Here is a 24,505-nt window from a genome sequence, read left to right as displayed (position 1 = left end):
CCTGCCCTTAAGACATTATAAGCCTGGACACAGCCCATAAGTGGTTGCTGTCCGTCTTAGTGGCAGTGTTTGTATGGGTCACCAGCTCTCACCTGAATCCACCACGTGATCCAATCCAACTGCAAACAGCAGGGGAGAAAAGAAGAGGACATCCCATTCACTGCTTACTATATCCGTCACCTGCCTGCAGTCCTCTTCATGGTTCCTCTTCTATCTATGAGGGACTCCCCAGTGTTCCTCCCCGGGGCATCTCAATCATTCCAAAGGCAGCAGGTCCTGGCCAACACCTCTCTGACTCTGCCACTCCAATGCCGGAGAAGTAAAGTACCCATCTGATTTTGGGGAATATCTTACCAAGTCATTTCTTGCACAGTCCAGTTGGGACCTTTTGAGAGTTTGAGTATTTTTACTGTCTACATCCATTGTTTGGTTAAACGTTATCAGTTTGCACCCGGTTTCTTCATTGCTTCTCTTTTATTGTATAACATCCCTAATGAAGTTTACCTTGTTTTCACCCATAATTTGAGTCTGTTTCTATTTCCTTTTGGTGGGCCTAATTCACAGGTGCGAGATACCTAGGAAGGGGTCAGATTTGTTCTTCTGACCGGGGTTCAGTTCCATATTTACTTGTTATGCAGGGCCCCAGGAGTAGCACCATCTAGTGTCCAGTCTCCAGCTGCAGGGGTTTGTTGGAGGTGGTGTCCTTCATCTGGGAAAGGCAGTTTGTCCAAAGTGCTAAGTTTTGCCAGCAGACTGTCACATGCCATTGTTAGGCAGTCCTGTCCATACCATCCCCTTTGCAAGCTCAGTCTTGAAGTTATTTTGGCTTTTTGTCCCCTCTGCACTTCTTGGGAGGCTGCTCCAGAACTTCACTCCTGTGATGGATAAAAACCTTTACTTAATTGCAACTAAAATTGTCCAAGACAAGTTCATTCTGGAATACACCTAGATGCTTCACTTCAATAACTCCCTCCCTCCTTGATATTTATCCCTCTGGTGTAGTTATGCAGCGTAATCATATTTGGCTTCTGCTTTCAACTGGTTAGACTGAACAAGCCAAGCTCCTTGAGTCTCTTCTCATAAAGTAGGGTTTTCCCATTCCTGATACTAGCCCTTCTCTGTACCTCTTCCAGTTTGAATTCATCTTTCTTTGATGCGGGAAATCAGAAGTCTGCACCAATGAGGACTCACCAGGGCCTTCTATAATACCACTAACGTTTCCCCATCTCTGCTGGAAATACCTCACCTGATGCATCTTGGGATCCCATTAACTTTTTTCACAGATGCATCACACTAATGGCTCTTGGTCATCCTCTGATCAACCAATACACCCAGCCCTTTCTCCTCCACTGTCACTTTCAAGTACATACAGTAGAACCCTGACTTACACACAGGTTGCATTCCTGGACAACCACGCACAAGTCAAATTTCATGTAAGTTGAGGTCCATGCAGGGATGGGGACTGGGGTGGTGCAGGACAATGGATTTTCTGTTCTCCAAAGTGTTTTCAGGGAGGCCCAAGCCTTGCAAGTGCACTCAGTGTGCAATCACACAACTTCCTCTCCCAGTAGATCTTCTCTCTCACCCCTTTCTTCCCCACAACCCAAGGAGCCTCGGGATCCTGGATAATCACACACACACTCACCTAGCCAGTGCCCGGTTGGCCACAGATGCAGGAAGCTGCCCACATGCCTCTTGCAAGGAGCTAACCCAACCTTGCTCATTATCCTGCTGCCAAGCTAGTCCAGGGAATGGGGCACCCCACGACCTTTGGATCCCCCCAGGCCAGGGCTGCAAGTGCGGAGGGTGCAGCAGGCCCTACCACTGCCTTGCTGTTAAGTGTAGCTGGTCCTCCAGTGCTTGCTGATCTTGCTGCACCAGTCCCCCTTCTCATGGCCACCAGTGGAAGCCCACTGTTCCTTGTCATACCACCAACATCTACAGCATGAGCACGTGAGTAGAGCCAAGTGAGACCGCCACGCCAGCCAGTGGGAACACGGAGCTGCTACTATATTCACCCTAACTGCTAAGCCCCTGAAAGCTGCCGTGTCCCCCCATGATGTGGAGTTTTTAGATGGACAGAGCCAGAGGTCAGCAGCAAGTGGAGATGGGCCAGGGGTACAGAAGGGCCCAGTAGGAGGATGGAGTAGCTGGGCAGGTGCCCCCTACCTCTACGCTGGTGGCTGCAGCTGGCTCCTGCCTCAGTCTCTGTGGCCTTCATTTGCCCAGGTCTGCCAACTGTAGTCAAGATCCCTTCCTGCTGCTTCCCCACATCTAATATTGTTGATTTTGACTTGCGTTAATACAAGAAACACGCAAGTCAAAATTATGTAAGCTGGGGGGTCTACTGTACAGACAAAATTCTTTCCTCAGTGCCAGAGCGTATCAGTATGAAATACCATCCCATTTCTATTACTCCAGTTTATAAGGCCATCTGGATATTCTTGTGTGGTATTTTGGTCCTTGGTATTGGCAATACCTCCCAACTTTGTATCATCTGCAAATTTTATAAACACAGGCCAACTTTTCATGCCAAGATCAATCATAAATTGTTGCATGAGCTTGGGTTTGTGACTGTTCCCTGAGGAACAACCCTAGTAACCACCCTGGCCTGACAGCCCACTTCTCAGCATGACCTGTTGTTGTGTTCCTTATCCACTTTGCAATGATCAGTAATTTCTGTCTTCTCCAAAGTAACTGCTCATTTCTCATATGGAACCGAATCAAATCTCTTCCTGACATTCAGGTAGAGTAGAGTGACTGCTTTTTTTTTTTTTTTTTTTTTTTTTTTTTAAGAAGTTCTCTCAAAGATAGATATTAGTAACGTTGCCCTCTCTTGAATGGAAACAATTGTAGAAAAATCTACAATTACTTTCTAACATTGAGGACACTTGGCAGTTCACTGAATTTGGAACAGATCATTTAACTTTAGGAACCAGCCTAATGGACCTTTATCTTAATCACCTGTTAATCACTCTGGTTATGAACACATTTCTGATTCCCTGCCTCAGGCATTATCTACACTCGCAATTAAACAATTGTTTTGCTCACAGGTACTCCCTCCTTCCCACCCCAATGAGACAAGCTTTACAGCACTAAGTACTACTGCTACATTAGAAGGCTACGTCTACACTGGCCCCTCTCTTTTGAAAGGAGCAGGCAAATGCAGGGGACTGAAAATGCAAATGAGGTGCTAATTTTCATATGCAGCACCTTTATTTGTATAATGGCAGTCACTTGCCATGTTTGAAGAGCTGTTTTTGAAATGCAAAATGGCTGTGTAGACAGGGTTCCCTTCAACGGTCTAGGGAATGGGCATCCATGCTGCTGGCTGGTCCTGCTTGGTAATGAACCAAAGCACTGCAGGCAGACACATTCATTTTCATCATCTGAGTCAGAGGCCACCCGCAGAAGGCTGATTTTCTTTTTTCTGTGGTTCGGATTCTGTGGTTTTTGACATCAGTGTGTTGCACTAAAACAGGTCAGCAACCTTTCTGAGGTGGAGTGCTGAACGCTGACCTTTTGACCTCTATGTACGGTCCAGGTGCTGGCGATATTTTTCTAAGTCATTAAGTCCTATTTACAACAGCTTCATTAATAAATAAACATGCTTTCCCATTTAGGTGGTGGGTGGTAGCATTAATTGCTCATTTGTTACTCTACAGGCAGCCTGGCTTTGAGCGAACTGCCAGCTGAATGGGGCAGGAAGGGCACGACTGAGCTCTTGCCTCTTGTGTTGATGAACATTGGCACCCAGGCCAGGGGTTGCTGACCCCTGCTCTAAGACTTGTGACACCATGCTGCACACCTTGTGCGTCTCGGATTTTGGAAGGCGTATCTGATGGTTAAACCTTGGGTTGACTGTTGTAGCTATCTTTAGAAATCTCACATTAGTGCTTCTTTGAGCTTCATGAAATCTGCAGTGAAAGTAAAAGCTGAACCACTCTAGTTTAGCGTGCTCTCATTTGGCAACATCTGTAATCCAGCGTGATTTTAGTTAGCTGGATGACCATTTAACCATGTGTGGCCAAGTTTCCCATGGTCCCATAAAGTTGTTTACAGCCACCAGGCCTGGCTCTGTGTTCTGTGCTATTGTTTAGCTGTAATTTACCCTTAAACATCTTCTAACAGTCTGGTAAGCAGTGTAAGCATTGGTAATGCTGCTAGAAAATATTGACCTTCCATGGTGTGGCAAATTCTCTCATTTGGCACTGGGCAGGTGCTAAGGGTGCTGCATGAGAGATGTTCAGCCTGTACTGTTTAAAAATCAACTGCCCTTTCTGGGTCATCACTCAATAATGCTGTAATATAAAATATATGGTACAATGGGAGTGAAAGAGAGCAGGGTGTTCACATTTCTCCCACCTCCCCAGCTAGTTCAGTGACATACAATTACCACATTGTCTTTTTAAACAGAAGCCATCAGCATGGAAGCATGTCTCATGGTGGCTGAAGCATGAAGGGACATGAGAAATGTTTAGCATGCCAGGTACAATAGTGCCACCTGTACTCACTTCCTGGTGACACTAAGTAAAGAGAGGCAACATTTTCACCTGTAAACATGCACAAACTAGTTTGTGTTACTGATGGCTGAACAAGAAGTAGGACCAAGTGGACTTGTAGGCTCTGCCGTTATGCATTTTGTTTTTAAATGCAGTTTTGTAACAAATTGCCCTGCAGTATTTGGATTACATGAATTGAAAATGCTGGGTTTTTTGTTTCTCATTTTGCAGTGCAAATATTTGTAGTAAAAAATGTGCACTTTGATTTCATTTACAATGCAAAATACAATACATATGAAAATGTAGAAAAAATGTCTAAAATATTTAATTGGTACTCTATTTAACAATGTGATTAATCATTAAGTTTTAATTGTAATTTTTTCATTGTGTGAGCTAACAGTGATTTAATCAACAGCCCTAGTCCCCAGGCAACTTATCCCAGTATTTAACTACACTGACAGTTTAAAGTTTTTCCCAATTGCTATCCTAAACCTCCCTTGATGCAATTTAAGCCCCTTGCTTCTTGTCCCATCAGCAAAGGTTAAGGTGAATATTTTTTCTTCCTCCTATTTGTGAACATCTTTTAGGTACTTGAAAGCCTCCAGCTTCAATATCTTCAAGCATGCCTGCACAACCATGGGCATAGAACCCTGCAATTCAGAGAAGTACATACTCTGGGGACGGGGTAAGTGCATGTTGGCTGAATTTCACTTCTGAAAACTGCATTTCTTATTATGCATTAAAGTGCTTGTGAAATTTTAATTACGATTTTATTAAAAGGTCTTAAGGTAAACCCTAACTAAGAGGAAGCTTATTGTATATTGTTGACAATTGGTATTTTGAGTTAGACCCATTGCATGGATTAGCTCAGGTTTATTTCTGGAGGCTCTCAATGCATGTCAGTGTGTACAGGGCTGAGCCAGGTGCAGCACCAGCAAGATTAATGTCCTTCACAAGTAAAAAGACTGCTGCAGAGGAGTGGCTATCCAACTTCATCAATGAGCTACTCACTCAATCTCCTTTATTGTTGACATCAGTGGTCCAGGCATGCAGGTGAGTGGTGCCTACTCTCGACTAATCCAAGGAGGAAAATGGGTATTACATAGCTGCATCGAGTTGTTGGTTTATACTTAGCTTGTGATCTACTGTAGGTTCCAGATTCTTTTGTGCTGTACTGTTGTGTAGCCAGTTTTTAACCCTAGTTTTTTATTTGTGCCTTAAAGTTTCGCTTCCAGGCAGTACTTTACTTGTCTTCATTGAATTTCATATTATTGTTTTCAGACCAATTTTCCAATTTATCAAGGTCCTTTTGAATCCCAATCCTATCCTCCAAAGTGGTTGCAAGTCTCCCCAGAACAATATCTTACCTGATAATTTTATAAGCATATTCTCCACTCCATTGTCCAAGTCATTAAAGAAAATATTGACGAGTATTAGACCTAAGACTCCAGGGGATTCCACTAGATACATCCTCTGTGTTTGACAGTGAGCTATTGATAACTTTGAGTTCAGTTTTTCAGCTAGTTGTTCTAGTAATTTATCTAAACAATATTTGTCTAGCTGGCTTATGGAAAGATCATTTGGGACTGCTTCAAGCACATTACTAGATTGGAGTAAGGGAGTATTGAAGTGGGGTGCTTATTTTGAAAATGTCCCCATCTACACTGTCAATTTGCAATTCAAAGTTCGCACAGCTGCCATTATGCTAATCAGGTGCTGAATATGCACATTAGCACCTCATTAGCCTGCTTCAAATTGCCTCATTACCATGCCGTCTTGGACAGGAAATCCCACAGGTATTTGCCAGAGTTGGTATGAGCCACCCTGGATGGCTATGTACCACCTTTACGGTTTGACTACCTTTGTCCATTTGTCATTACTGTACATTCTTGATCTCGTAGCATGCACTGACATACACAACATACAGAAATATTAAGGAAAAGTTTGCAGAATTTTCCAGAGATGAAGGGTGGTACAGGAAATGCTAGCCAAGAATATAGAAAGTAAGGGATTGCCTCCCTACTCCACCATAGAGATCCGCCCACTCAAAGATATTAAGGTGTCTAATCCCCATTGATTTCAATAGAAGTAAGACACAAATACCTTCTGTGGCTTTGTTCCCCAGCTGTAAAATGGCAATAAAAAAAACCTTCCTATCTCCTGGAGAAGGAGAAAGGGGGAAGGGTTAATTCTGCTAAATATGTTAGATTGTTAGGTGCTAAAATATATGGTCTCAATTACCAAAATAAGTATCTAAACTAAACCGATAAAGTTTGCAGCTTAACAAACTTTAGCTGAACCATATATTGTTAACAGCAGATAATAGCCAGACTTGCCCTTCTGAATAAACCACCAGTGCAGGACTTCAGGCTTCTGGACAAAGTATCTTATTAAAAGAACTCTTCCTTGAACTACTCAAGCTTTTGTACATCTTTTTTCAATGCTCCTTCGTAACTTGACTTAGGTCTGCTAGGCTTTATCCTATCAAAGGTTTTTTTTCCTTTTTTTTTTTTTGCACTGCACTGCCGTACTGTGTGATATATAACAAAAGTAAAAACTTAATACCCTTCTTCCCACTGGTGGTGTAGTCCCAACTGGATCTGATGTGAAGCCAAAAGCAAGGTTTAAGATCCCAGATGTTGGCCTCTTTAATGGCAGTGTTGCTTTATGACATCTTAACTCTACAGGGGAAAGCAGTGGGAGGCTTAAGAAAACAAGTCAACCATTATAAAAGTACAGGAGACTTTGGCTTTTTATTGGAACAGTTCTGCAAGTTCAGTGAAATGTTTTCAGACAATGGAATACAAATTATGCCCAGATACCTGTGCAGTAATCTCCAGACCTCTTTGTTTCTGAGGTATCAGTTAACAGGCCAAAACAAAAGACATGAATATATTAATGCAAGTTTAAAAAAATCCTGAGACATAATGACATTCAGTTCTTAAATGAAAATCCTCCCTTTGATTATTTCCAGCTCCCCAAAAGTCCAGTTTGTTGTCTTAGAAGTAAATATGTAGGGCTATTAGCAACTGGCAAATATGTCACAAGCTGGTAGGTCCGCCTTTGTCTCAGCCTCTCTTTTCCTTCCCTTCCAACTCTAGCTGAAACTAGGAGTAATACTGTGCTACTCAGGTTCAAGGATTTTGAAGTATCCATTGGAGTCTCACAATATACCTTTCTATATCTGGACCAATCCATCCATCAGTCTTTGGAGTACGGACACAACGGAAATAGAATGATTAATTTTCTCCAATGAAAAAATATAATAAAATCTCAAGCACACCACAGGTGATGGAAAACAACTTTGATTGTGGGCAGATTCATTTCAAAGAGATGTTAGAGAGAGTTTTGGAATGGTGCAAGCTGCCCCTATTAATGTTCTAGCGGACTGAGGGATGCCAATGGTAAGAATTAAAAAAGCACTGTTTTTGGATTACCTTTGAAATGATCAGCAACACTATAAAATAGCGTTCAGGTCTCAGAGACAGGAAAACAGATATGACGCCTAAAGCAATGCTTAGTTCTGCATTCATGTTCACCAACATCTTAGTTATTTGCATTTTGTTAAATACACTTCAGATTCTTTGTGCTCTGTTAAAGCTCTAAGGTGAACAATCATCTGTGTCCCGAGACTTAGCCTCTTTTTCCTATTTGAATGCCAAGTTTAACACAAAAGCTCCCCTTTGGTCTGAATTGTAACTCCATATAGATTTTTGCCAAGATAACGCTAATAAATGCCCACTCTCTGGATTTCCTATTATCGGCATGAAAGAATTTCCCAGATGTAGTGTTGAAGGAGAACTGATTGCAGAGTGAAATATAAGAATTCCCTTTCGGTTTTCCAAATGGTATAATTTAGTTGATGTAGAGAAATTATTTCCCAATCACCATCACAGTAGTTCCATAATAACCACTTCTTCCATTATGCTCATTGCCATTTGGACAATATATGAGGAAGAAAAATGTGAATTTTCATTGGTGTATATAGAATGAAAAGTGACAGGGTCTGCTTTTCTAGGAATATGCTCCATTGTATGACATATGCCCCCTACCACGACGATACTCAGAAAGAGGCTAGCAAGTTGCAAATGACTGACTCCTGAGCTCATTGTAACACGATATTAAAACTGTGTGATTTAATTTTAACCAATCAGAATGTTTTTACTATATTAAGCAATTGTTGTTGATAAAATTGTTATTCTCCTAGCAAAATAATTGATCTAGGAAGGGGTGTGTAGCCTATGAAACGATGAATTCACAGTACTGTGGCTCTTTTGGGTAATGTTGATTGCTAATTTTGCCCCTTAAGCCAGGAGGTCTGAATATCACTGTTACCAAGTATGAGAGTCCTGGTGCAGACAGACTACTAGCTGCTACTGCTACTTTAACCAATGCATTAATTAGCCCCCACCATTGGTCTTCTGATTCCATAACTTCTACTTGTTATTGAGTTTCATGTTTAAAGCATTATTTTCAATAAAAAAGCAGAAATCCTAGCAAGTGAGCAAGATGACTGATCACTCCTCAACAGGGAATAACAAGTCTCCATTACATTGAGGTCCCAGTGTACCATTCTGCCAATACAAAAGATGCAGGAAAGTGGGATGAGCTAAATGTGGTCAGGAAAAAAATCTCGGCAATTTTCCATAGAATATTGATTTTTTGATTAAAAAATTTGAAATATTTCAACTAAAAGCTGAGCTATTTCTATACCTGAAAGCCAAAGTATTGCCTCTGTGCTTTCTTTCTCCTATATAATGGGCTGGACTATATTTTCCATCATGCAATGTTATCCAAAGCTCTTAGTAATTTGCATGACACAATGTCAGGAAATAAGTCAATGGAAACATGGCTGTCTGACCAATAGATGACTGGCACAAGCTGGACAGCATAAGAGTGCTCTCATGTGAAGCTATTCTTTGCTTAGGGCATGTCTATACTTACCAGAAGATCAACTCAGTTAGGATCAATCTTCTGGGGTTTGATTTAGCATGTCTAGTGGGAATATACTAAAATCAAACCATCAGAGCTCGACAGTCGACCCTGATACTTGTTCAAGTGAGAAGTAAGGGAGGTCGATGGAAGAGTTTCTCCTGTTGACCTCCCTCTGTGTGGATGGCCTAATAAATCGATCTTAAACATGTTGATTCTAGCTATACAACTGTCAAAGCTGGCACTGTGTATGTAAGATCAGGTCTAGTGTAGACGTCCCCTGAGTTGCAAACACTCAAATGCAGCTGCAACAGATCAGTGCACTGCCAGAAAACCCCTCAGATTCTTATCTATCAAGGGTCTTGAGGCAGTCCTAGTGGATAAGTAGGAGAGTCCAGTGGCCAGACCGTCATCTACAGGGGAACTTGAGATGTGTCCAAAAATTCAAATGTCTATGGAAGTTCAGATTTCTTCCTCTTTTTATATCCAACTTGTTAGTATGCATAACTTGTTCATTAAGAAAACTGCTGAGCAGAAGCTAAGTTAAGGGTGGAGATTTCCAACTTGTCAGGTGGGCATATTTCCTCAGTACAGCAGGGAATTTTCCATTAACCAGCTGTTTAGCTATAGCTAACTATTGTCAGACTTTCCATCTTGCAAAACTGCATGTTTTGTGAAAATAAGTCAAGAGGGATGAGGGTCATGTTTACTCCATGTGGTCATTCCCTGCACTCTCCCCTTCTGGTCTGGCTATGGCTGCTGATGCTGGGGGTGAGAGCGAGGGGTGAAGGTGAGAAAAGGGGCTGCTGCCCCGGGGCTTTGCAACTTAAAAGGGCTCAGAGTTCTGGGGTGCCACTGCAGCAGCAGCGCCCAAAGCCTTGGGCCCTCTAAATCACCACCAGAGCTCCTTGTGGTGCAGTCCAGGCTCTGCCCCTTCTGCCCGAGGCCTCCTCTGCCTGAGGCCCTCTCCATCTTGGCCAGGGTCTGGTGAAGTCTGTTGCCAGCACTGGGGCTGATAGTTGTGCTACTGTTTCAGCAATATATATGACGATCAGTATTTCTGCTGTGGCCAATAGTTTAAACATGTTACTGGGGTCTGGGCTATCAAAAATTTGCTCCGGTATCATCACAGCTCCTCTCTCTAGGTGAAAGGAGGCTAGGCCTCATGGCTGTGATATATCATGAGATGTAATCCAGCAGGGATGCTGGCCCTTGAAGAGAACATGTGGCACCTGACCTACAACTCCTGTGAAATATCAAAGCAGCATTGAAGAGCAATAATTTTGATTTTTCCTAAAAAAACATGAACACTCCAAAACCTAAAGATTGCCTGACAAAAGAAGACACCCCCTCAATATCTTTAAAAATGAAAACCAATTTACCATCAAAACTATTTTGATGAAAATTTTTCCGTCAACCCTAGTTGGAAGTCTCTTGACTCAGCCAGAGCAGTGTAAATAAAAATAAGGCCAAAAATGAACAAAATGCTAAATATTTATTTACAAGAACTATTGAGTGAAGGATTACAAATTGTAAAGACATTTGTGACTGCAACAGCATGGTCCGCCCTTTTGAGACCAAAGGAGCCTGTGATTAGCCAGCCCTGTCCAATCATCAGCTAGGAAGTGTCCAAGTGGTTAATAAAACCTGGCTAGTGGCTCAGTTAAAGAGAGCAGTAAGAAGAAAATTGGCTCCCTTGGCCAACTTTACTGCAGAGGAGAAAGACAAGGAAAAAGCCCTCTGGTGCTCCATGGCCTGCTTGGCTCAGGGAAATGGCTTTTTTTTGGTTTCAGTCTGTGAGCCTTATGTTTGAAGAATGAGACTGTCCCTTGATGGAAGGACAAGACAGACTTTGGGAGTGGTGTACTTTCCAACTGGGGAGCCGGTGATTAGCCTTCAGTTGAAAGCAGGATTGGTTTGAAGAGGACTCTCAAATGCATAAGACTACACTGTCCAATAATTCATTGGCAACAAATATTTCTTGCAATGATTTGCAGAGAGTCAAAGGTGGGAAAGGCAGATAAAGGGCAGCAGGTGGGAGCACACTGTCTTTCAACCCAAAGGTGCACTTACAATACAATGATGGACAATAACATTGTCCTTATCAGATGTGCTCTTTTACAAAGCAAAAGAGAATTTTCTCAAATGCAGCCTGAGATTTGAGGACTCACTCATGTTCTTCCTGTCTCTTACTAATAAAATTCCTGCCTCATGAGTTAACCGACAGTTTGCTGATGATGTGAGGCAGGCCAATCAGTCTATATTGCCCTGCTGCATTGACTCTGAAGTGCTGACATTAGTCTCACTCCCTTTCTGTGGAGCCTGGCAGCATTGCAAAGACGATTCATTCCCCATTTCCCCAATAAACAGTAATTTTGACAAAGGCATTAATCAACACCAGAATAATGGTCTCATTTTCCAAATATGTGCCAGATAATCTGGAGGGATAGAGGGCAGCAGGGCCATACAACACAGAAACTAACTGAAGATTCTACTTTCGTATGAACACAGCTTCAAGCTCAGCTCTCCTTCTTTTATAGGAAAGCCCACAGATGTATTTGTGTAAAGTCATCCTTGCCCTTTACACCTAATGGTGTGTAAGGCAGCAACAAAGGTCCTCCATTTCTGTCTGTCACTTGCCAGCCTAGTCATAGAAGTCACTGTAAGTGACTCTGGAAGGCTGTCACATGCAGTTGAGATGGAATACTTTGTTGCCGTTTCCATAACAAAGGGCTTTTCCTAGGTCAAGGTTGTTAGCCCTGAGCCAAGTCTCCAATCCTGGAGGATGAGTGTGCATGCTTAATCTGACTCCTACCCCTTTGACCTTTCTGGTTTGGTTGAACCTGCCAGAAGTACTAAGCTCCCACCAGCATAGCTCCTGGGAACATAAGAACATGCAAGGCGCATGCACAAGGGTCATATTTGTGTAGAATAACCAGCATTTAAGAAGGTTTATAAGAGGATCTCGGTAACAGTGATCTATTGTCTCCTGCCAGAATTTGTCATCTGCAGAGTTCCATCAGCCTGTGTTTTTTTTCCTTACAAGAAGAAATTCTTAAAAATTAGGATATATTATTTACAATTCATTCTCAGAGGTGCTATGTCACATGCTCTATAGAGCTCTTCAGTTATATGTGATGTGAAATGTTTAAATCTCTGTTAGGCTACACAATAGTCCCTTCACTGTGGTGACAGGTAATCATTCACAACCACGCAAACTATATTTAATAAATATGTAAGGGGAGTTCTGGTTTTGTGAGTGAGTGGGGCGGTTATAATAAATATGGTTCTGACCAAAGCTAGACTAGGCAGAGCAAAATCTTGTGGCTCCTCAGAACTCTCTCTCTGAACAGCTGCAAAATCTTCTTCCTAGCAAGAAGATGTTGATAAGATTTCTTAGATAACTTGTCAAACAGCATGGTCAGCTGCTATCACCCTGTAGAAGCAGACACTCAAAGCCAACTGCTTTTATGCTAGCTCAGAAATGTGTATAAGCAAAAAGAATTTATTTTAAGAATTTTTTTCCTAGGCTAAGTCCTGTAATTCATACTGAAGAGCTTGTTGGAAAAACTAAAAACCAGATGCTATAGAATTGGCACTGCATGCTCATCTGTATTATTGTGGCTGATGCCTAAAACTAAAGATTAATCTAATTACCACTTGTGGATATTGTTAACATATTTATGTAGTGGATAGTATGGAGAAAAAATTTGAAATCCAGCTTTCCTCCTTTCCCCACACACTCGTTGCTGACTGTGTCTCTGTGATAACGTGGTACTACAGTAACAGAGGGAAAGCTGTGCTAGTCTATATACTGTCAAAACAAAAACAAACAAAAAAGTCAAGTAGCACTTTAAAGACTAATAAAATAATTAATTAGGTGAGCTTTTGTGGGACAGACCCACTTCTTCAGACCATAGCCAGACCAGAACAGACTCAATATTTAAGTACTACAGGCTGAACCTTGGGATCTGAGCAGTGCTGGACAAGAGAATTTGCCAGATGACAGGAGGTCAATATTTTCTAGCACATTACCAACACTTTCACTTCTTACTGGGCTCTTAGAAGGCATCTAGAGGTAAATTACAGCAAAACAGCAAGGAACATTGAGAACCAGGACTGGTGGTTGTAAGCAAACTGTATGGGATCACAGGAAAACTGGCCACACCCATAAGTGGTTGTCCAGCTAACTAAAATCATGCTAGATTATAGAGTTTGCTGGACAAGAGAGTTCCTGTTTAGAGAGGTTCAACCCATAGTGGGAAACTATCGGAGTGCTGGGGTTTGGGTTTTCATTACTGAATATCACAATTAGAGTTGCCAGTTTCCTAACTGCACAAAACTGAACGTCCCCATCCCTGCCACTGCCCCACCCTTTCTCTGAGGCTGCACCTCCCCCTAGCCCCTCTCCATCCCCTCCCTCTCTTCTAAACTTACTTTTACCAGGCTGGGGCAGAGGGTTGGGGTACAGGAAGGGGATGAGGGCTGAAACAGGGAGTTGCGTGGGTGAGGGTATGGGTGCTGGTGATGCTTATGTATCACCCATGATAGTTCCCAGCTCATGTCCTATTGATGGGAGATGGAGCAGGGCTGAGGATAGTGCTCAGCATGTCCCTGGCCATCCATGCAGCTAGGGGCTACAGAGACCTTCTGGCTGCTTGCAAAAGCCATGTGAAGCCAGAACAGATAGGGAGTTTGCCTTAGCCATGGAGCCCCACTGCACCCTGACTGGACTTTTAATGGCCCAGTCAGCAGTGATGACCAGAGCTACCTGGGTCCCTTTACAACCAGATGTTCTGGTTGAAAACTGGATGGCTGGCAACCTTAATCAGAACCAGCCTGGCAGGGCCCAAGGTGGCCTACTGACATTGGGGCCTGGTTGGTGGGCATTGGATACTGTAGTCAACTGGAACATGGAGCTCAAAGCAACCACCTTGATCACCTTGCCCTAAGGCCAGGCCTAACCCAAATCACAACCTAATTTATACATGGAGAGGTTTAGGACTACTTGTTGCACTTGATTATCTCTCCCAATAGCAATTCTACAATAGCTCATTGACATATACTGGCCTCATCTATTGTCACAAATAACTGAACTGTGAGAACAAGCATAAAACATTGAGCTAGACTTACGGATTGGCACAGCTTTTGATTTACTCTGGCCTACTGACAGACTATATAATTCAGACATCTTGCATTTCTGTGCTTCACAGGGTGAGATTCACCGCTCATTTCCTAGAGAAGTTGTGGAATTGTGAATTACAACAGGCATTCTTTATCTTAAAATTGCAGGCAAATGAATTAATCCTCAAAGCAGTTGTATTCCAGGGGAGTGGGAAAAAAGAAGCAGTATAATCACTGGGTAGCATCACAATTGACTGCATAAAAATAGGCCATCTCTATTGGGAAAGCCCAAGGAAACCAATAAAGAAGAAAAGGATAAAAATAAGCAGATAAAAGCATGCAAAGACACATGCCCTTAAGTGCAGTTATAGTATGATGATGGATAATGACATTGTCCTTATCAGATTCTCCCTATTACAAAGCAAAAGAGAATTTTTCTCAAACGCAGCCTGAGATTGGAAGACTAACGTTCTTCCTATCCTTTACAAATAAAGATCCTGCCTCACGAGTAAGCTGACAGTTTGCTGATCATGTGAGGCAGGCCAGAGTCAGTCTATATTGCCCTGCTACATAGGCTCTGAAGTGCTGACAGTAGTCACACTCCCTTTGGTTTTACCACAAAATTGCCAGAGAATGACTGAGTAAAGCTCTCAGGGTTTAGCCCTATCAGAGGACTCCATTCTATTTTGCGCATCATTCTCCAATCTATGTCACCACTTTTAGAAATACACAGCATTACAAAGAAGACATTTTAAGAGTTATGCTGCTAGAAACAAATGGAGCTACACTGCTGGAAACAAAACAAATGAGGCCATCATGTGAAAATGAAAGTCGTCGTGTGTCCCCCCCCCTCCCACTGCAATCAGATGCTGTTCTCAGCATCAATCTTCCAGGGTTTGATTTTGTGTGTCTAGTAGAGATGTGCAAAACTGACCTTTCAGGGGTTGCAGTTGAACCCTGTACTCCTCACCAGGTGTAAGGGAAGTTGAGGGAAGAAACTATCCCATCAACTTTCCCTTGTATAGACAGCCAAGTTAGCTGAGCGCACATGCATCGATTTTTAGCTACACAATTGCTAGTAGCTAGAATTACACATATGCGGCCAACTTTCTTAGCCTAGTGTAGACAGGGCGTAAGTTTGTTGTGAAATTATAGCAGCTCTGTGAGGTGAGCTTTGGTAGGGCTTGGTGATGTAAGCTGCTAAGCAACCCTACAAGGAGCTGAGTGCCCCAACACCCAGTCAAATAGATGGGGGCAGGGATAGGGTACACACTTACAGCATCTGCCAGTGCACCAAACTTCCAGGTCCATGAAATCAAGAAATTACATGTCAGTTGGTAGTGTAACTTACTCTGTTTTAGTCCGAGCTGGCTTTGTGGTTTTTCTTTGTATTAGATATGCATTAACAAAGAGCTGTACTCCAACAGATAAGCAAAAATGATGAATAAATAGTCTGACAGGTTTCAACTGGCATTGAAAAAAATCTAACCTATTTAATCAGTACGTGCATCACTAAAAATATTGCGAAAGAGTGTGCTGTAGGGCAGGACAATATAGTCAAGTGGTTAAAGCAGGGTGGCTTAGACTCCAGGCTTCTCTTGCCAGTTCTGCCACTGACTTGCTGTGTGACCCCATCTTTCTGTGCCTTTAAAACTATTTGCCTGTTTCACAGCTGTGCTTTATGGTTTAGTTAATGCTTTTTGAATATTGAGACACAGCCTGTGTCTCTCATGCTTTCTATATTCTAACTATTCCATCATTTTTGTACAACTTGTGTTCTCTTGCATGTTGTTTTCAAAAAGACAAGTAAAATGCAAAGTATTAACCTGAGGATGGGAGAATCCACTTATAGAGATGAGTGGTTTATGGATAAAAAGTACTTCAGGGAGTGCTAGATTTTACATTTGGATCTTAAAGCAAACTGAACATCAAATATATAGCTAGAAAGCTCCTTATTTTTTATACACCTCTGGGGAGTCAAGCACTCTATTTATTACAGTAAGGACATAGAATAAATTTTGATAAAGAAAGCTTATAGTGAACAAGAGACTATGTAACACTTGTTTTGAATCAGTCTTCCCCCTTTTATACTTCATTACCAATGAAACAACAAAAATCCACTCGTAGAGACATTGTATATGCTCCAAGGATGTAACCACCTCACATGTGTTTTGTTGTCTTCTAGAAAAATGTAGGGATCTCTCCACAGAAAAGTTTCTAGTCTTAGCAAATATGGCCCCCCCAATGTGCATTTTGAGTCACACTGAAACACCACCACTCAGGGTCAAATGCTCAGTTGTTTAGACAAATGGAAACCTATTGGAAAAGGAGACGAAGTTTTCTCCATTGAGCCTCTACTTTTCACCCATGCCAGCTATATCTAAAGGAAGAGGCAATAGCTCCACTTGCAGCAGCTCTTTGCCTCTTCAACGCAGTCACCCAGCCCTTAAGTTAACTTGGGAAAGGAGCAGACTGAACAATTGTTACATTTAGAAATAGGTATTTGGGTATAGCATGTACTGGTCAAAGATCATTTCTTTTCCAGGCAGCTTCTTACAGTTAACCGAGAAGTTGGAATCCAGTGAAACACATGGAAAGGTTATTTAATACAGACAGCTATACAGTAACCCCCTGACTTACACGTTGGTTGCATTCCTCGGCAACCATGCATAAGACAAATTTCATGCAAGTTGGGACCAGGTATAGGAAGAGACCCTCCCCCAAAGTCCTGGCTGCACCTGGCCTTCCTCTATATGTGGCAGCCATGAAACTGACCAGTGCTGCTGAACTGGTCAGTTTCCCAGCCTCCAGGAGTGGTGGGGAGCCAGGCACCAGGGGGAAAGCCTGGCTTCCAGCTCCCACAAGCTTCCCAGCTTCCACCTCTTTCCTGGCTGCCTGCCATTTGCTGGAGCCAGGAAACTGACCACTGCAGCAGATCTGGCACTTTCCCAGCTCCTGCATTATTGCAAGTAATGCATAAGTTGAAATTGTGTAAGTCGGGGCCTACTGTAATACAAAGCATGGGACAGTCTCAATATAGGAATAAGAAAAGGACAGTAAAGTGGTTTCCTCAAATGTGCATGCTTCCAATATACAAAGACCACTGGGAACAACAATGGCAGAGAATGCAAGTGGTATTAAGGATGACAATCCAAGATTTTTTCTGTTAAGGTTTGTTGAATGTATTAATGCAGGGAATCCATTTTGTAAAACAAATTGGCAATTTGATCAGTTGATTTTGTAGTTAGCCATTAAATCTTCATGCCTTTTTCTCCGTAGTAAATAAATTCCAGCCTAAATGTGATTCAGGCAGATATCCTATGGGGTTTCCCCTGCAGGGGAAAAAATATACAGGGTTTCTGGCAGGTGTTAATTTGCTGCTGCCCATCCCAACAGCAGAATTGCACTGGTCTTCTCTCAAAGAACACCTCACAGACTCCAATTAACAGACCAGCCAGATGAAGACTCCATTCCAACCAGCAGCCTCTCACCATAAGACAAACTCAACATCGTGGGATCACTCAGTGTTCCTCTCTAAAGGCTCCACTGTTTTCTACTTACTTAGCCATTTTCCTAGCCAAGTGTTTATATTTGTTTTTGCAACTGACTACTATATTCACTTCATTATTTTAATATTGCTCTCTAATACCCCTTTTACTTCTCTTTATTTGTAAATTTACCCTCAAATGTCATATGTTTGATTTACATAATCTGAATGCTTTCCCTTTATTATTTAGGCAGAAATCAGCAGGTGATAGATACTGGCTGTCACAGACAGGCTAGAGGACATATTTTGTTTGGGGATTCCTTGTAGCCTTATCTAAAATCCATAGCACTGAACAGTGGCATCTTTTAGAAGGGAGGTTTTGGTTCAGTTTATGCCACTTTGGGGACCCAAAGAACCTGAAGCAATGGGAACTGGGTGCAGTATTTTATACCGTGTAATAATAGAGTGTGTGTATCATACTTAACTGTTCATCCAGATTATACAATTAATTCTCACCTTTATCCATATGTGGCTGTGGTGATGTCTACAATGAAGGATTAATATTAATGATGCATATTACTTATTTCCAGTGCTTTTTTTTGTCTTTGTTTTTGTTTGTTTAAAGAGAGGCCAGTACTCAGCCAGCTCCCCACCCTTGCCCTCAACCAATCCCATTGCTGGGGTTCCTGAGGTGCCAGCACTCAGTACTTAACCAAAAAGAAGAAAAACCCTGCTTATTTCTTAACAATTCTTATAGATAAATGTGATCTAACTGCTTAGATACTGCATAGCAACCCAACTTCTAAGGCTTCCCAATACTCCCTTCTTACAGAGTTGTGTGTTATACTGGCTGCCATTTCCTCTGAGCTCAGGAATGCTGGGGGCTGCTGCTTCTCCAGGGCTCCCAGAGAGCACCAGTGGCTGCTGCTTCCCTGGGACATAGTGGAGCAGGAAGGAGTCGCCCCTTCCCTCCATATGTCCCTGTCCCATATTTGAGACCAGGAGATATGGTCACCCTACCTATGCTATTCAACTAAATCCCAGCCTGTAGCAAAACTTCACCCACACGGTCTCAGACTAATGCAACAGGCTTCAATCCACATAAGCATGATAACCCAGTTACTTGTTCTCGTACTCATTAGAGATTCATAACTTCCGTTAAACACGTTTAGCAAAGGAGTTACATGTTACCCCAATCAATACAGCCCTCCAAGATCAGGCAATACATCAGTCAACAAAGGAGAATGGGAGTCTGTATGGTGAAAATGAACAAAAACTTCCCAGAGACTGTCATCCTGATTTTCAGGGACACGGAATAGTACTGTCTCTCACTGACCCCACTTGTGGTGGTATACTCCTGGCTGTGATGAAAAATATCAGGCCCTGTGCATCTATGTACAGCATGGAGACAAACTCCAAGTAGCTGGCTTAACCCAGGCAATGAGATGTTGAACATTAACAAACAGTGCAGTCTGAAACATTATTACTCACCACCATATTGCCTCCTGCTGGTCACACTGGGAATTAGCTTGATCCTCAGCATCATGCCCATCTGGCCACAGTCTCAGCCATCATTGCTCTGATCTCTCTCTGCACTCTGCTCTGGACTCATGTTGCTGCCCTCTGGCAGTGCCCATTATTCAATCTCTTGCCCCTCACCTTGGGGCAAGCTGCAGTCTGTATTGGCCACCATCCTTAGTGACAAGGTGTGGTAGAAGGTGGCCCAGCCAAGAGATTCTCTGGCAACAGCCTTGTCCTATCTTCCTCTTCTCTCTCTTACTGCCTCTCACTCTCTGGGCCACTTCCCCATGACCCTTGCACCCTACCAGCCCTCACATCAAGGCCAACAGTCTGGCAGGTGTCAGGCTGGAGCCTCTCTCCTGCTCCCCTGAGCCTGCCTAGCACTGCTCTCTCCAGGTGCTGTTTCCTTACTCAGAGCCAATCCTGCACCCTCCCTGATCAGGCCTCATCTGCCTCTGCTCTGCTAAGCAGCTCCTTATACACAGGGCTGCCCCAGCAAGCTGCCCTCTGGTTGGCTGTTTACAAGCCTCTCTCTGATTGACCATGGCTTTGCACAGGCTCCCTCCAGCATGCTTTAGCCCCTTTTCTGCTGTAGCAGGGCAGCTGCCCCACTGCTCTGTCTTATCATTGGCCTGATAGGCAACTTACAGCAAATTCCATAGTTTGTCTCTCAGAGATCCATGTGGTTGAGATAGCAATGGACTAGGTGGGTAAAGAGATCATAACTGACTCTACCCTTCTTCTTGCTCAGGATGTCTCCGGTGTCCTTCCTTACACTGAGATGGGAAGAGCACAGAGCTCTGCATGTGGCTGCAAAGGAAGCACACCATACAACTGGCAGAGGTAAGTTCACTGCAGTCTCCTATATATGGGCTTCCCACTATGAGACAGCAGTAGTACTGAGAATTGCTTATGTAACATTCCCTTCCGAGTTAAATACATTTTCATTGCACAGGGCTAGTACCTCACCAGCAGTGACAACTCACTTTGAGGAGCTAATAACTTTTAATTGCTGTCTGCCACTTCTCCCAGTTAAAATGACTGGCTTGTTTAACAAATCCAGCAAAAAAGAAAACAAACAAGATTATTAGTGCTTTCTCCGCCAGGATGAGCTAGCTATTCTGAGAATTGCTTCCACTCTTTGTTTCCTGAGCAAAAAGAGACATGCTGCACATGAGGGAGATCTTAATATAGAGTACGCAGGGAGACCACTGTTGTTACGTGAGAGGTCTGTGTCAGATACCAGCCTCAACCCCACATTGCATTTCTGTGCCCCCGTGTCACACTAAAGTGGGCCCTTCCTAAAAATGTGTTCCCTTTCTACTAGTCTTCTCATCTCCTTCAAACCCTCATCTTGGGTCAGGTTTGTATAGCCTCTTCAATGCTGTCTTTATTTGCTTAAGTCAGTGCTGCAATAACAAAAATGTGCTGCACCGGAAGGGACGATGTTCTCCAGCCCTGCCTCGCCCACAGCAATCAATCAGTTGTCACAGTTCCCCTTTTTTCTTTGAGCCGATACTCTCTAGGTCAGGAATTTAGCCTGAAATGGGACCTAGATTACAAGGTAAATTCTGCAAAAGTTCTCTCTTCTCCCCACCCCTTTCACCATATTCACTCTTTAATCTACCATTCACAGCTTCCTTCAGCCTCATTGTATGCAAAACACCAACTTAACAATGTTTGTTGGTTTCTCTTGAACAGTCCAGGCTCCTTTCCTCAGCCTGCAGGAGGAGTAAGGACTTGCAGGCAGCTGAGGGACTAACCTTGCAAAAAAACCGGAAAGTGTCTTTTGTCTTAGTGTCTTTTGAAAGGGGTTGCTAGTGTAGACCCAGCCTGAGAGCCAGGTTTGGTGGGTGTACATAAGCTTTATGGGACCACAGAAACTTGGCCAAACCCATGATAAGCAGATATCTGGCTCACTAAAATCATTCTGGCTTACTGATGTTGCCAGAAGACAGTGTTCTGGATTAGAGCGGTTTCAATCCTACCCCTCTAGCGTCCCATCTTTTGTCATTGGGAAGATTTGTCAATTGCAATCATGGCTGTATAGGTCTCCTATTAAGAACACACAACTATTAGGAGTTTTAAATATTTTGCCGAAATACTACACAAATTTATGGACCATTTGTTGTTAGTGTTAAAGCAGGGCCTACATGGCTATATTGTGTTGTGATACCAATGCATAGGAAGAGTCTGTCTCTGCCTTCAAGGGCTGACAGTCTTATATAAAACATTTAAAGCATGAGAGGTACCAAGAGTGATATGGTGAAGGTCACATACATGATCAGAGGCAAGGCCTAAATTAGAAACTGAATCTCTTGAAGTCTATTATGATGCCATGTTCTCTAGACTGTGTGTTTGCAGCAGGAGGCCATCATATTGCATGCATCTCTATATACAAGCTCTTCCTCCCTACCTCATCCCATCCCACCCCAGCCTGCTAGCTTACACATAGAAAATTGATCTGAGCGAGGCAGCAAAGTGAAACAATTAAACCTTTCTTCACATTTTCCTTGCAAATTTTGGAAATGGCTTAAATGCACCTTCCAATTTTTCTGTTGTGTCATTGTGGCTCAGTTTGCCAATTTGAGATCCATGAATGAGTAGTGATCTCTGGGTCACTGTTTGCTCCTCCACACCTAGCTGGAAGGTTGTGTGATTCTTGCTTTCCTCTTTGCATCCCAGTGCAACAACAGATGCTTGCAATGAAGCCATAACTTTCTGGTGGATATTTTATGTTAGCAATTTACATTGTTGCTACAGGGGTGTTCCAGAATTGGGCATGGCAAGGGAGGTGGTCTGCAATTGTGAATAGGTTTGGAAAATAATGTCTATTTTCCATAGTGTGAAATTTTTAAAGGAACATGCCACTTTTTCAATGAAAACAAAAACTGGATATATTTTTGTTTTGTTTTTGGCTTTCTCCTCCTTTTTCCATTTATCTTTTACCTCATATTTGCTATTCAAAAAGGAGAGGGATAATAGAGAGAGAACAAGAGGACTCTTTCTGATGTGATTGGAGAGATTTGAGTTGCAAGACCTACTCTTGCTAGCTTCTTTGTAAGAAGCCATTGTGATTAGGAGCTCTATAAAATTAGTACTTTTTGACAGTGACATAAAACAGTGGAGTCTCCAGCAAACTTGTTTGAATTATATTGACATCATCCTTCCAGTTTCAGCTCATTTTTTGATTAAAATATCTATTTTGTTTCAAATGATGGAGTACAATCATTCCTTTGTTTTCATTCAATTGCTAGTAGTGAAGTGTCCCCACTGTTCAGAGTTTTTCTAATAAAAATGAAACCTTTAGGTTAAGATAATAAAGCAGTCAGGGATTTGAGGCTTGTGAAGCCTTTTAAAACCATCTTTCTCCATTCAGATCTATAAAACCTCTTTGTTATTAGCATGATACTGCAGGGGTGCCAAGCCTGAGGCTTTATTTTCTAAGATTCTGTGAACAGTGTCTGGAAAATCCGAACCACTTCAGCTTGCTGACCTAAAAGGAAAGCGAAGGATGGTGATGCATTTTGGCATCCTTTGAAGGCAGTGCGTGTGCTGTGAGAGACTTCTCTTGTTTAACATTGATAAGATGTGTCAGAAGATCTATTAAGGTTATCTCTTGCAGTGCAGCTGTACTGAATGAAGGAGTCTAATGAGGCCAAGTCCCCCTTGTGATGGGGACCTAGGGATCAAGTATCTAGACTCTCACCTGAACACCTCGTGCCATTTCACACAATAAAACTTGAGTCAGGTTTAGAATGATAATGGAGGAAATATTCAATTTTAGAATGGCATAGAGTGTACTTGTATGTCCTAGTAAAAACTAAAGGACCGTTTTTTCTAACACTGAGGCCTAACAGATTGCAAGGCTAATTGAAATGCTGGAATCTATGTGCTTTGGGTCATTTAACTCTGGATTGGACAAACCACTCAAAAGCATACTATTAGTAATAATACTCTGGTGGTGATGGGATGAACGAGGTGACCTACCAGGTTATTTCAAGCTCTGTTTTTATGACATAAGCCCTGGAAAGAAATTGTTTGGTTTAAGCTTTAGGCTGGTTGTGCAGTCTCTGAGAAGAGGAAGGTTATAATCTCTAATCATAGACGATCCTCTGGTTCCATGTAACAGTTCTGAAGTTTTTGACCTTTCAGGGGCTTTAATCAGTCCTATCAGATAGTAGGATAGAAAGCAGAACCATCATGGAAGAATGGATGGTTCATCAGAGCTGAATTTTGCTAGGCAAATACTCTGTTTAAAAAAAAAAAAAAAAAAAATCCAGACCAGAAAAGACTACATATGCTGCTTCAAGTTGCATGTAACTTGGTTTAAAGAAAGTTAAGCACAATTTGAAGCTGCTCTCAGCCTGCCTAGCTGCTTCCAGCTGCGGGCAGCTAGACAGACTGAGTCCTTTCTCCCTGCCTTCTCCCCAGCCACGCAACTGTCAGCCTGGGGAAAAGGCAGAGAGAAGCAGCCAGGAAACTGAAGAGCTGTGTTGGGCTATTCAGTTTCCCGGGTTCTGCCAGAGGCAGGGAGCTGGGACCCAAGCATCATCGTGGTTCCCAGCTCCCCACCCTGACTTATGCGATAATGGCATTTGCATGGCCATTTTGAAGTTTGGGGCTAGTGCAGACATGGCCAATTTGTGTTAAATGGCATTTGCAGGAATGCAACTCCCACATAACTTGAGGTTTTATGGCATATTATTTACAATATTTTCTTTTAAGAGAAATCCATCTCTAATTCCTCTGCAAAGGGAGTGTAAATGAGCTGTCTTCATTCTTTCTCCATACATCAGATGGCTCAGCATGTAAGCCTGGTAGAGATGGCTAAGGGAATTTGGTTAAGAGGATGTGGCACCTACCACTTCTAAGACATGAGTTCAAATGTGGTCCAAAATTTATCATTTGAAGTCACTCCTATTCATTTATTTGTCAT

General features: G+C 42.6%; 1 long non-coding RNA gene across 1 annotated transcript in view; it reads left to right on the top strand.

Moving 5' to 3' along the window:
- The first annotated feature begins 5,088 nt into the window (after positions 1 to 5,088).
- LOC142015670 (uncharacterized) overlaps positions 5,089 to 24,505 on the top strand; it is a 61,999-nt gene continuing 42,582 nt past the window's right edge. Inside the window, exons 1-2 of the long non-coding RNA XR_012646216.1 lie at positions 5,089 to 5,187; positions 20,318 to 20,409. This is a non-coding gene — a long non-coding RNA (uncharacterized LOC142015670). The remainder of the gene's footprint in view (positions 5,188 to 20,317; positions 20,410 to 24,505) is intronic.

Source organism: Carettochelys insculpta, chromosome 7, assembly GCF_033958435.1.
Source record: "Carettochelys insculpta isolate YL-2023 chromosome 7, ASM3395843v1, whole genome shotgun sequence".
NCBI lineage: Eukaryota > Metazoa > Chordata > Testudines > Carettochelyidae > Carettochelys > Carettochelys insculpta.
Note: the sequence above shows the minus strand (reverse complement) of the source record. Positions and strands in the feature narration are given on the sequence as shown.